At 37.2% G+C, this 11,879-nt stretch overlaps 1 long non-coding RNA gene across 1 annotated transcript in view; it reads right to left on the bottom strand.

Annotated features, from left to right (window-relative positions):
• Positions 1–341: 341 nt before the first annotated feature.
• LOC123645977 overlaps positions 342–11,879 on the bottom strand; it is a 96,948-nt gene continuing 85,410 nt past the window's right edge. The window contains exons 2-3 of the long non-coding RNA XR_006737749.1: positions 8,677–8,731; positions 342–406 (exon numbers count right to left, since the gene is read on the bottom strand). This is a non-coding gene — a long non-coding RNA (uncharacterized LOC123645977). The remainder of the gene's footprint in view (positions 407–8,676; positions 8,732–11,879) is intronic.

The following is an 11,879-nucleotide window of genomic DNA, read 5'->3' as shown; positions in this document are numbered from 1 at the left end:
AATGAGGGACCATCTGCAGAGGGCATTTCTCCCAGCTCAGCAAGGGTTTGGAGAAGGGGAAGAGGGTCGCCCTGTTGAGCACCTGCTCTCTTTTCCATGGGCACTCAGATATTACCCTCTCATGTCTTGCACAACCAAGATCCAGAGTCATTTCTCCTCCCTGCTCCCAGACCATGGCCCAGCCTAGGAAACCCTTCTCCAAAAGTGAGATAGAGAACTTTTTCCAACTTTACTGTGTTGGCATATAGTTTGCACCAGGCTCCCCTCAAGTCTTCCTTTTGGGTATCAAAATTCCATTTTGAAGGTTGAAAAACAGAAAAGAAAAAGAAAAGCTCACTTACTGTTTTGCACTCTTTCTTTCTTGCTTCCCCCAAAGACAGTGTGAATGTCCCAGAGAAAAGGCCACCTGCAAGGGAGTAGAAAAAAGAAAGTGCAGTGTTGATATTCCAGAACATCATCCTACTAATTCGATTACTGTCTGCTCCCCCAGCTAGCAGCCTGCACCCCAAGGCTTAGCACCACTTCTCCAACAGTGCAGCCTCAGGGACTCCTTGCTAAATGTGCACACATGAGAGCTATTACTATTTCTGATTATCAGATATGGAGAAATTTGGCTGCAACAAACTGTATCTTTAACAACTTCCAAAGATACATTTCAATCAAGCAGAAAAATGCTTCACTTCCAAGTGGAATACTGTACTTAGTGTAAACTGTTGAATTAAACAGATTTATGATAGCTCTGCAAAAGTGAAAGTTTACAAGGTGTTTTAAAGAAACTGATATCACAGGCCATATAATTTCCACAAGTATTTAAATGTAAGACTGTGCAATTTCCCTGCATCTGATGGTGATGTAAGTGCAGACATCGAACACTCAGCCCTCCACCCTCAGTCGAATGGGATGACCAGTGGATATAAAACTAGGGAAAAACCAGCATCAGCGTTGGAAAATAGGAAGGGTGCCACACATATGCCTGCCACACCAGGGAATGTATATTTCTTGTAGACTGATGGTAATGAAGCTTAGGTGCTATTAGACTATGCTCATGACTGTCTCTGTGACAAAGAAAGAGTAGCAAGGAAGTGGAGGGAGCTGGACACATCATGTAAGACCAATTAATTTGGACAGAAGAAAAGAGACCTTGGAAAAGGAAAATCCAATAGTTGCTGGTTCTGTCACTCTTTCTTTAAGCCAGGAGCAGCTTCAAGAAGAAAGTGCTCACAACAGAAGCAAGAAGCCAATACCAGATCAGGAGTCCACCCCAAACAGAGCCACCTTGGGGGTTCTAGGTCCTGAAAAGATAACTGTGGGCCCAAACAAGAAGATCATCTTGAAAAGATAGAAATGCTTCTTTTGAGATATTGATTCTAAGAAATAAGCACACAGATATGCTAATTTGCATCTCAGAAAGATTCCAGGGGGTTTCTGAACCAGTCTCTGATAACAGAGTTAGCAGTGGAAAAAAACAAAAACAAAAACAAGCAAACATAATTGTCCACCCACACAAAAAAATTCATGCCCCCCCTTTCATGATTATTCCTGAGTGGCATCTGACCCTTCCTATCTGGATACAGCCCTGTGCACAGTTCTTGTCAAAGGCGTATGAGCAGAGGCAAAGCACCTCTTCTGGGCTGGGGTTTTGAAGAAGCAAGTGTGCTTTCTCTACTATGTCTTTCTGTTTTGCCTGCAAGTTCTCGAGGGTGGAAGGAAGCTGGGACCCTGAATTGTCAAGTAGGAGAGGAAAAATAAACTTCTTTTTGCTAAGTTGAATGTTGGTGTTTGTTGGTGTGGTAGATTTTTTTATCGGCTGCAAATTCCTCCCCTTCCAGGATATGTGAACCTTTGCAATGGGACTACTGCTCCTTCTCTCCGGGGAAGGATGGAGTCTGTCTGGCCTTGTGACTTGTTTAGACCAACAGAATGTGGTGGAAGTGACAATGTGTGAGTTCCGGAGCTCAGGCCTTGAGCTCTTGTCTTTACCTCTTGAAAAGCTCCCATCACTGTGTAAGGAGGCTGGGCCAGCTAAGAGACTGGATAAGAAAGACCATGTGACAACCTCAGACTGTTTGTGAGGCCCCCCACTTAGACCCTCCAGCCCCGTGTGAGCAGCCGATGACTGCAGCCATCAGAGTAAGCCCAGGAGAAACCAGAATTGTAAAACTCAGGGGAAAATGACAAATACAGTGGAGACAAAACTTGCGCTAGTCACAGATGCCTCTGTATTGCAAACTTCCAGGGAGAAGTGGAGTAATGATTGCAGCATTTTAAGAGAAAAATATGTGACAAAGAATTCTATAACTAAACAACTATTTTGTGTATATGTGGCTGATAAAATTGTACTCAGGAATATATGACACAGAAATTATATCATCTATATATGCTTTCAGAAAAGCATATATGGAGAAAATTACTTGAAGATTTAACCAAGACATAAACTAAAATTTACAAATTCAAGAATGTGGCGACTATCACAGAAAGCCACAGTAGTACAAATAAAACTAAACAAAAAGTTGTTTAAATAATTGTAGATATGGTTTCACAACTTAATACAGATGCTTCTGACAATTCTTAAAAGAGAAGCTACATGATGAAAATTACAATCATTTGGGCCATAGTCACAAATTATTATCAATAAAAACTGGAACATATGGGAAAGATACAAGCAATTATATTAAATTTCTTACACAATGGAAATAAATATAGTTTAATTCTCAACATCACTAATTATAGAAAATATATTCAATTTTTTAAGAAATTAAAGGAAAAAAACAAATAAAAAGATCGTATCTCTCATTTTTATCAGTAAGACTTTTTGTTTAATGTAGCCCTACTATAGTGATTTCTTAATTATGTATAAATATATGTACTGTTATATGTACATGTATTATAAAACATATAATAATAGAATCATTAAAAGGATGCAGCTGAAATTAACACTAATTTAAAATAAATGTATTGTATGTAACAACACAAATTCTTCCTTTCCCTGAAATAATAACTTTTAGTGAGAATAAACAATTAAATTTACTTTCAATTTTTTTGAAAGTGTTGGTTCCACACCTTGCAATATAGCAATCAAAGGTACAATTCTAGGTCCATTTTTTATTTCAAACTTTTCATGACTGTAGTAACTGAATAAGATCCTCCAGAGAGATAAATAAACTCAAGGGAAAAGAGTGTGTCATTAGCTGTACTTAATAATCATGGCATTTATGTTCTATTCCACCCATCAATTATGCAATTGTTTTGTTGAAATTTTGTATTAAATTTCCACCTTGCATAATATCCATCAATTGTTTTTGTTTTTGTTTTTGAGACAGGGTCTCTCTCTGTTGCCAGAGTAGAGTGCAGTGGCATGATCACAGCTCACTGCAGCCTTGAACTCCCGGGCTCAAGTGATCTTCCTGCCTCAGCCTCCCAAAGTTCCAGAATTATAGGTGTGAACCACCATGCCTCATCAACTGTTTTTGTAAAGGAATCAGTACATATTATATTTTTATGCTTCAACAAAAGGGTTTAAAATTCCTCTAACACTTCTAAAGAGGATGGACGTTCTATTTTAAGTCTTTAAGTGTGGATATGAGAGATTATTTTTTATAGGTGTAACATTTCTATCGTTTTCAGCAATGTATCACATAGCAATGGAAACACTGAGAAACATTTTCAAACATCCGTTTTGAAAATGTTCTCTATTACCTCATAACGTGGCTGGTCATGCATTCCTACCATGGAAATGGAAAGCATCAACTAGGCCTTTATGGTGGGAGTGCAGGGGTGGGGTGGGGGAAGGGCTGGGGGGGCAGTGAAGACAGAAGGGTTGTCAATATTGTTCTGTGTTTGCATCACGGACATTCCTTTTAACTTGCATTTTTTCTTAAGAAATCGTATTAAGATCCTCATCAAATTTGTGAATTAGCTTAGATAAAAGTAAATTAAATAACTCTTAAATCTAGCTAAATGAGCACACTTAAACTCTAGTAAATCGAAAGTGAGCAGAATGTAAAAGTGTCGCTGTCATTCACCCTGACTTCAGGAACTCACGCTCTTCCGTCTTGCTTCCTATGAATAAACGCGGAGAACATCTGTCTTACTTGTGGACCTGAGCAAAGTACCAGTGACAATTCATACTGAACATGAGAAAAACTTAATATTTTAATTTTTAAATTGAAAAAACAGTATTTTTTTCTGGGACTCCAGTGAATGTTATCATCTTGTAAACCAGCTGGAGTGTATGCATCCTGCTTTAGAGAACAAAGCTACTGGGAAATAAATCAGTATGGAAGCATTACATTTAGAAAGAAGAATGTAAAATTAGACCAAGCATATCAATCGTGGCAATTAATATAAATGGTCAGAAATTAAAACTTAGCTATAGAAGATACCTCCAAAACTAAAGTATTGTTATTTTAAAAGATTAAAAACACAAAGATCTCCCACAGTGTATGGATAGTCCAGGAATTATTTTACCAATTCTCTATCAACCTCTTTTTTCATTCATCTGTTAACACTTGATCAGATATGTTCCTTGTATATGTTCCGATTTGTCACTTGGTGTAAATTTTCTGTATTTGTTTTGTTGTTGTTGTTGTTTGGTTGGTTTGGTTAATTTTTTGCTTTTTTTTGTTGTTGGTTTAGTTTGGTTTTGATAAGATAGTTTTCATTTTTATATAACCATATCTGTCATCTTTTATATTTTCTGATTTTGATGTCATGTTTAAAAATGCCTTATATAACCCAAAATTATAGAAATACCCATATTTTCTTCCAGTTTTAAATTTATTTTTTAAACTATTTTCTAAAATTCGAAATGTATTCTGTTGCAAAGCATGAGGCTGGGATACAGGATAGTAAGGGGTTAATAGAATAAACCCAGAAACCCAACACTGATGGGGTTCAAATTCCAGCTCTACTCCTGACCAGTTGTGTGACCCTGGACAAATTACTTAGCTTGTCTGTGTCTCAATTTCGTCATGTATAAAATGATGATAATAATAGCATCTACTTATAGAATTCCTATGAAAATGTTAATTGGTATAAAGTGTATAGAGTCATACTTAACACATAGCACTAACTATCATTTTTCCAAATGACAACCCATTCACTGAATATCTTTTGCCTTCATCACTAATTTTAAATCTCATTTTTATTATTTATTAAAATCTGTTGTACTATCTGTCTGGTCCTATCCCCGTGCCAACACTATTTAAGTGACTCTGACTTTATAAGGTACTTTTGTACCTCTTAGTGTAGGTATAACATCATTGCTATTCTTTTCCAAAGTATTCTTGACTAACTCTACCCTGATATTTTTCTAGATGAACTTGAATATAACTCATCAAATTCTAAGAATAACTCCATTAGGATTTTAATTGGGATTGGGTTAAATTTACATATTGATTTAGGGGTAATTAGAATTTTTTTTTTTTTTTTTTTTTTTGTGACGGAGTCTCCCTCTGTTGCCCTCGATAGAGTACAGTGGCATCATTGTAGTTCACTGCAACCTCAAACTCCTGGGTGCAAGTGATCTTCCTGCCTCAGCCTCCCAAGTAGCTGGGACTACAGGTATGCACCACCACACACAGCTTATTTTTTCTATATTTTGCAGAGACAGGGTCTTGTTCTTGCTCCAGCTGGTCTCAAACTCTTGACCTCAAAGGATCCTCCGGCCGTGGCCTCCCAGAGTGCTAGGATTACAGGCATGCACCAGCATGCTGGCTGGTAATTATTTAATAATATTTTTACATAAAAATAACTTTAATAATAAATGGAAGTTTGCATTTTCCAAAATACATCTGGAGCATTGTCTAATTTGAGACTTAAAAAATGGGCTTTTTTGGGGGGTGGGGGTAGGCATGCATTGCCCCCATTTAACTGAAAGTAAACAAAACAAAGTTCAAAAAGGCTGCGGAGCTCACAGTGGTAATAAGTGGTAGAGTCAAGATTTATGTCTGAATAAGTTAAGTTACAGAATTCATGCTCTTTTTATTATACTGTGCTAGAATAGGATTAAAAGAGGCATCAACCAGGGCCTCAGAAGCGTTGCTGGGAATCCCAGTTCTAACTTGAACACACCTGTTCTTCATTTGGGGCCTCAGTTCCCTTCGCTTGACTATCTCACGTGCCAGATCTCTCCCTGCTCTGTGACATTCTCTCTAGTTAAAGCTATTTATCATCTTAAACATGATGTCAAAATTCAGTCTACTTTACTAGGTTCCCAAGATATAACCCAAATATTGCCTTCAATTTGCCCTTAACTAATATGTGGTTAATTGGTCTCATTAGGCCAGGCAAGGTGGCTCAGACTTGTAATCCCAGTGCTTTGGAAAGTCAAGGCAGGAGAATCACTTGAAGCCAGGAGTTTGAGACCAGCCTGGGCAACATGGTGAGACCCCATCTCTATAAAAAAAAAAAATCAGTCTCATTAAATGAATAATATCATGACTAATGAAATGGCTGCAAAAAAGGCTATTAGAATGTTGTCCTGAGCTCTCAGATGTTTATACCTGCTTGTAAACAATTGGAAAAGAATAAATAAATCTCCAAAATGATTAAAAAATATTGTTTTTGTAAAACGCTGATCTTAGTCATTTACACTAGATCTCAAAATTATGAACTTTCTTAAGTAAATCAGATTTCTGGAGTATTTTAATGCTTTTACTCTCCCTGGAGAAAAAACTATTGAGGCTGTTTGCTAATAAGCCTAAGTCCAAAATCCACACTTCTAAAATATGTTCTTTTAGGATGATTTTGCATAGCCTAGTGCTACAGTTTGGAAAGCCAAATATTTTTAGGTGGCATATCTGTATTCTCACACCATCATGTTTATACAGGCATCAGCAATGATATGTTCTTTTCCTTCAACCCACAAACCACAGACAAATATACTCTCCCATTCTACAGCAAAGCGGAGTATGATAGCACTTCTGAACAAATGAAAGAGGTTAGGATAAAATCTCAGACTGGAACATTTTAAAACTGAAATGCCCGATGCAGATATACTGAGCTAATGGCCAAGAGCAAATATAACCTTACTCAGGGAAACACAATCCCCTTCCAACACCCATAAAGTGCTCTGTGGGGAATCCGTGTGCCTTTGGGTGTATGCTAACATTGGCACTCAGAGAATCCTCTCTGCTTGAAAGGGACAGAAATTATGTGGGTTTTTTTTTCTTTCGTTAGAAAATCACATAAAACCATGTTAGAATAATCGAATTGGAGAATTTTGAGTTAATCTTTGTGACTGATTAAACCTTTAAAATTTATTGAAGCCACAACATCTGAACTTTCACACCAAGGGACCTAGACAAGGGTGCAGCTCTTCTACTTAGGAAATGTGCGTCCCTAGGCAAGTCATTCAGTTTGATAGCCCTCCATTACTGTAAAAAAACAAAAAAAATTTTTTAAAGGTAAAGGGTGTCTCTGCGTTTCTCTTCAGTTATGGTTCAGTGATAAGAACTATTAATATTAGGTAGGAGACCTGAGTTCAATATTAGTGTATACTATCTTCAGGGGATTGAAAACACCATTAAACTACTCTGTTCTTCCATTTTCACATAGAAGAGTTGTAAGTACTAGCTGAGATCATGGGAAAATGATTGAGCATGATGGAAACATGCTATGCCAAGAACAGGGTTAACTGAATAGAACTTTCTTCAATGAAGGGAATGTTCTATATCTGTACTATCTAAAATAGCAGCCACTGGCCACATGTGGCCATTGCATACCAAAATAAGGCTAATGACACTAAGGAATTGAATTTTTAACTTTATTTAATTTTAACTTGTTTTAATTAAAATAGACGTGTGACAATTGAATACTTCAGGCCTAGACGTATCTATACCCACACACATACAATGTGTGTGTATATATATGGTAATATATATACACACACACATACATACACGCATGCACATGTATACAGTATATACAAATGTTTTTTGTAATATAGGATTGGTTTGGTTTTTGGTGGTGGAGACAACAATGGGTAACCTACATGTTGTTTAGAGTCTAGAGTCTATCTAGGTGAATGTGAAATTTAGTGTGTTGTCTATGATCATTAATTAAATAAAATATATTCAAATAGAATTTTAGAGATTAAATATTTTTTACTGACATACTCACAATTTCACCCATATCCCTAGCCATTCCTGTTCTATTTCGTGGTGTGCATTCCAAAAGCAACATGTAATCTTGGATGTCAATAAATTATACAAGCAGTGGCAATGTTCTCTTTCCACAGCACAACTATAAACAGGGAAATCTCATGATATGCCGACACATATTTCTATTTAGTATTGCATCTAACCTAGAGACAATACGCAAATATGTATTTTACTATGAGGTTTTTTTTCCTACTTATACAAGGTGTGTGTAATAGAAGAATTTCCCAGTGCTGTAAGTTTTTTCATTGTCTGTTTGCTACAAAAGCTTTTAAGGGTTTACTCTGTGACAACCCTTACATAGGTGCTGGGGTGAAGAGATCAATAAGACACAATCTCCTGCTTAAAAAATGCTAGAGTTAAATGAGTACACATATACAGTTTAAATACATTTGAAAAATAATACCATATCTCATTTCTTAGAAATGTACCGGGTCTAGAGAAGGCTAAGAGAGAAGAACAGGGATCTCTCTCTCTCTGGGGCCCCTGAAACTTTCTCTGAGCATGTGATGCTTACCTGAGACTTGATGGGTGAGTAGGAGTTCATCACTGGTCAATGGAGAAAGGGAAATCTAGAAAGAGAGAAAGGGAGGAGAAAAAGTTGTGAGGTGTGAAAAGCAGGGCACATTTGAGAAACTGCACATGATTTTATATGCTGACCGTTCAATACAGTTTCCATCCCCAGAAAGATGTCTTAGAACTACAATATTTGAATACCTAATCAAACTCCTCTCACAGAATCGGCCATTACTGTTCTTCGAGTCACTTTCTTTTCATACCGTCAATTACTTAGTCTTATCTCTCTTCTAACTTGATACTTTCCTGGTTTTCTTCTTTTATAAAAAGGTTGTGAATATCTTTAACAGAAAAATTCATGAATACCTTCCAGTTTCTCTTTTGCTGAGGTGGAAATTTGATTGAGTCTTACCCGTTTGTACCAAACAACTGATAAGTGTGGTTTATGTTGTGTGGCATTAACGTATCCTTCATTAGGGCAACAGTCTGTGTGTTTTGTATGGGAGCCCACCCAATTCCCAACTCCTATGGTTTCATAAAGCTGGACACAGGGCCCAAGTCTTTGCATATCTCTGTGAGGAAAAGGCAGATTGAAGAGTATTGGCTTTGGACGGTGGAAATGTGGGATCCTACCCCAGCTTGCCATTTGTTCTCTGTGAGATCTTAGCAAGTCACTCATCTTTCTGAGCCTCAGTTTCCTCGTCTAGAAAAATGGATGTCCATGGATTGGATTACTTGGGTCTATGTGAGGAACAAGAATGACTCATGCACATGAAAAGTCTAGGTAAACTCTCAATTTTTTTGAGGATGTCTTAAGACCACAGAAATATTAAGTCCTTAGGAATGAAAAAAATTGATGACCCCTAGCTCATTAAAAATTACCAGTCTTTGGGTGGCTTTTAATCTACCACATTAAGTCAGTTTATAAAACTCAACAGCAGCACATATGACATAGTAAAAATCACAAGTCCTTGGCAGCAAATGTTCCTAAACTATTAATATGTTCAGGATGATTTTATAGTTACAAACAACACACTTAGGAAGCAGAGATCAAATGTCTAACAATTGCTCAAAAAACCTTTTGGGAATCTACCACCTTAAGTCATTGTACAGACAAAAGTAGGGGCTTGAGGATATTTCACTGCAGGGGCTTGTCTTCTCTCTCTGCCGGTGGGAGTCACCATGGTGCACTTCTGACTGTGTAGCACCTCTGTCTCTGTCCCTTTTTCAGCTCCTTTTTGCCTCTCTTATCCCAGTAGTGTGGCCAATGTCTAGGGTTTCATTCATAGACTCATTTTGGCAGGGTATCCACACTCACACTTCATTCATACGGAACCCATCTACCCATTGTACTGGGGGCCCTAGCCAGAGCAATAGACAAGACAAGAAGTAAAGGTCCTGCAAATAGGGGGGAAAATAAAATTGTCTTCTATTCACACAAGGCATAATTGTTTACATAGAAAATATTAAGAAATCCCCCCACAAGCTACTAAAACTAAGAAGTGAATTTATCAAGGTCACAGGATATAAGGTTGATATACAAAAAGCAATTATATGTCTATATACCAACAAGTAATTAGAAAATAAAACAAAAAAATGGCCATTAAATATGAAATGTCCAGTTTCCAATCAAAAGTGTAGTTTGTTATATCTCAAACAAGAAGCAGTACCATTAATCAAAGTATGTGCCTAAACCATCGACACAGTTTTGCCATCTTAATGGTAGCTTGTTGATGCCAGCAGTGAAGAATCCTGGAGAGCGAGTGGCAATGAAATTGCAAAAGGTGCTTTCCACAGCTTGTTGAGAGTTAAATATTTTTACTTGCAAGAAGAAGTCCAAAGCCTGGAATAAGTGGTAGTCAGTTGGTGCAAGGTCTGGTGAATATGGTAGATGACAGAGAGTTTCCAAGTTCAGCCTCTGTAGCTTGAGCAGCATTGTTTGTGCAACATGTGGTCAAGTGTTGTCTTGCAAGAAGATTGGCCTGCGTCTATTGAGCAATCTTGGCTGTTTAATTGCAAGCATCCTCATCATTTTGTCCAACTGGTTGCAGTAGACATCTGCTGTAATTGATTGACCAGTTTTCATGAAGCCGTAATAGACAATACATACCAGTGCTGGACCACCAAACAGACACCATTAGCTTTTTTGGATGAATATTTGGTTTTGGACTGTGTTTTGGCACTTCATCTTTATCAAACCATTGTGCCAAATGCTTGCGATTGTCAAAAAGAATCCATTTTTCATCACACGTAACAATATGGTAGATAAATGGTTCACCTTTATGTTGTGACAGCAAAGAAAAGCAAGCTTCGAGAGGATTTCTCTTCTGATGCTCGTTTAATTCATGTGGAACCCATCTATCTAGCTTCTTTACCTTGTGCATTTGTTTTCAGTGGTCCAATATTGTTGGAATAGCAACATCAAACCTTGCTGCTAATTCACGTGTAGATTGAGATGGATTCACTTCCACTACACCTTTCAGCTCATAATTATCCACCTTGGTCTCCTGTTGTCCACATGGCTCATTTTCAAGATTAAAATCACCAGAACAAAACTTCTCAAACCATTGATGTACTACTATGCACTCACTAGCCACATCCTTCCCAAACGCTCCATTGATATTTCCAGTTATTTGCGCTGCATTGGTTCCATGACAGAACTCATGTTCAAAAATAACACAAATTTTTTACTCATCCATGGTTTCACAAAAATAGCTCTAAAGAAAATTTTAAATATAATCACAAGCCAAACATATGTTTGGAAGACTGAAGATGTACCTTCACAATAAAAATAAAACAAGAAGTGTCAAAGTGAAATGTCAGAGATATCAACTGTCAAACTTAGTACTTAAGGAAATTGGCCATTTCATACTTAATAATATGTCATTATTATTAATGGTATTGATATTAATACTTTATAATAGCATGAAATACATAAAATACTTGGAATTAAATTAATTTTAACAGAGTGCTTTTTGAGGTTATGGAAATATTCTATATTTCTATTTGAAACACACCTTTCCTCATTCAAGCACCATTTTAGAGATGAGGAAACAGGCTTAGAGCAGTAGAATAACTTGCCCATATTCATACATCTTGTCTGTGTAATAACAAAGCTGGATTCTCTATCTCCCAACTATTACTATACTACCTTTTCCAGCGGTCACATTGGCAGACACCCTGTAGCCTTTCTGGGCTACAGAA

This window comes from Lemur catta, chromosome 10 (assembly GCF_020740605.2).
Source record: "Lemur catta isolate mLemCat1 chromosome 10, mLemCat1.pri, whole genome shotgun sequence".
Lineage (NCBI taxonomy): Eukaryota > Metazoa > Chordata > Mammalia > Primates > Lemuridae > Lemur > Lemur catta.
Note: the sequence above shows the minus strand (reverse complement) of the source record. Positions and strands in the feature narration are given on the sequence as shown.